We start from the raw sequence: 1468 nt of genomic DNA on the forward strand, positions 1-1468 counted from the left end.
TCTTTTGTTTTCCCTTCCCATCCCTCCCCATCCCCCCCCCAGCCCTCCCAACCAATCCTCCCTGCCCCCCGCACCAAAGTTGTAAAGTTCATTTTCGACATAACGACTTGTACTTCTCATTGTTGCAATAGGTCCACCTGTAAAAAAACTGTACAGAGGTGTCATATTTGTATGAGCAAATAATGAGTACATTTCCTAACAAGCATTGTTTCCTCTTCCTTTCTTTTCCTTCCACCATCCCTTCCCTCCCACCTCCACAAATACACTCCCCTCCCCCTTCCCCTGTCTAAATTGTAAAGTTCATTTTTCAACATAGTGTCTTGTGCATCTCAACCTGTATCCCTATTTAAGAATTTTTTATTTCCCTTTCCCCTCCCCAAATTAGAGAAATGTATACCCAGGATGTAAGTGCACCAACTTCAAATACAGTGAAAACAGTGGTTAGAACGTAAGGGAGGAACATATAAAGGAACAAAAATAATCACATCACACATTATAAGTATCTTAGAAACAATAGCAAGAAACAAAAAAATCACTTGTCTGGTTCATTTCTTGTAATATCATCTTATCTGATATGCACATAGCTTATGATCTATTCTTACTCCATACATATATTAGCTGTTGAAAATAAGGGAAACCATGGGACCTATGTTTCTTTGGACTTGGCTTACTTCACTTAATAAATTTTTTTCCAAGGCTTTACAATTTTTAACAAATTGGGCGATGTCATTCATTTTGATGGAGGCATAGAATTTCATTGTGTATATATACCACATTTTCATGATCCATTCATCTTCTGTGGGCCATCCAGGTGGGCTCCATATCTTAGCTATTGTAAATAATGCTGCAGTAAACATAGTTGTTCTGGTAGTTTTAGTATGGTCTTCTTTGTGATGATTTGGGTAAATCCCCAAAAGTGTGATTGCTGGGTCATAGGGGAGATTTATATGGAGTCTTTTGATGAGTCTCCATACTGCTTTCCAAAATGGTTGAACAAGTTAACACTCCCAACAAGAATCAAGATAGGTTCCTTTGTGGCCACATCCTCTCCAGCATCTTTAGTTGTAAAAATATGGAATGATTCAAGAATTTGCATGTCAACCTTGCCCAGGGGCCATGTTAATCTTCTCCGTATTGTTCCAATTTTAGTGTATGTGCTGCTGAATTGAGCACAGAGCATTTTTTATATATAAAGTGTAATTGATTTTCTTAAACTAGACAATTCAAAGAAAAGTAAGTTTTGAAGAATTCTCGTGAAATTTTAGAACCATGTACCTCTTACATAAGCACACATTTAAGAATAGTCAAGATTGACATGTCAAAAACAAAATAATCACAGATATTGTTGTTCAAGAAATGTGTAGGATCGGCGGGGGGGGGGAGGGAATTGTGTGGGGTGCAGAGGAAGGCTGGGAAGGGATGATAAGGCTAAACAAATTAGGAGGATGCAATGCTTGATAAGAAATGA

At 38.0% G+C, this 1468-nt stretch overlaps 1 non-coding gene across 1 annotated transcript; it reads right to left on the reverse strand.

The window, feature by feature from the left end:
• Positions 1-1066: 1066 nt before the first annotated feature.
• Positions 1067-1173, reverse strand: LOC138821756 (U6 spliceosomal RNA). The gene has a single exon (XR_011370210.1). It is a non-coding gene; the product is annotated as a U6 spliceosomal RNA (small nuclear RNA).
• Between the last annotated feature and the right edge of the window lie 295 nt (positions 1174-1468).

The sequence above is a fragment of the Dipodomys merriami genome, unplaced genomic scaffold, assembly GCF_024711535.1.
Source record: "Dipodomys merriami isolate MVZ:Mamm:240054 unplaced genomic scaffold, mDipMer1.0.p SCAF_936, whole genome shotgun sequence".
In the NCBI taxonomy this organism is placed as follows: Eukaryota; Metazoa; Chordata; class Mammalia; order Rodentia; family Heteromyidae; genus Dipodomys; species Dipodomys merriami.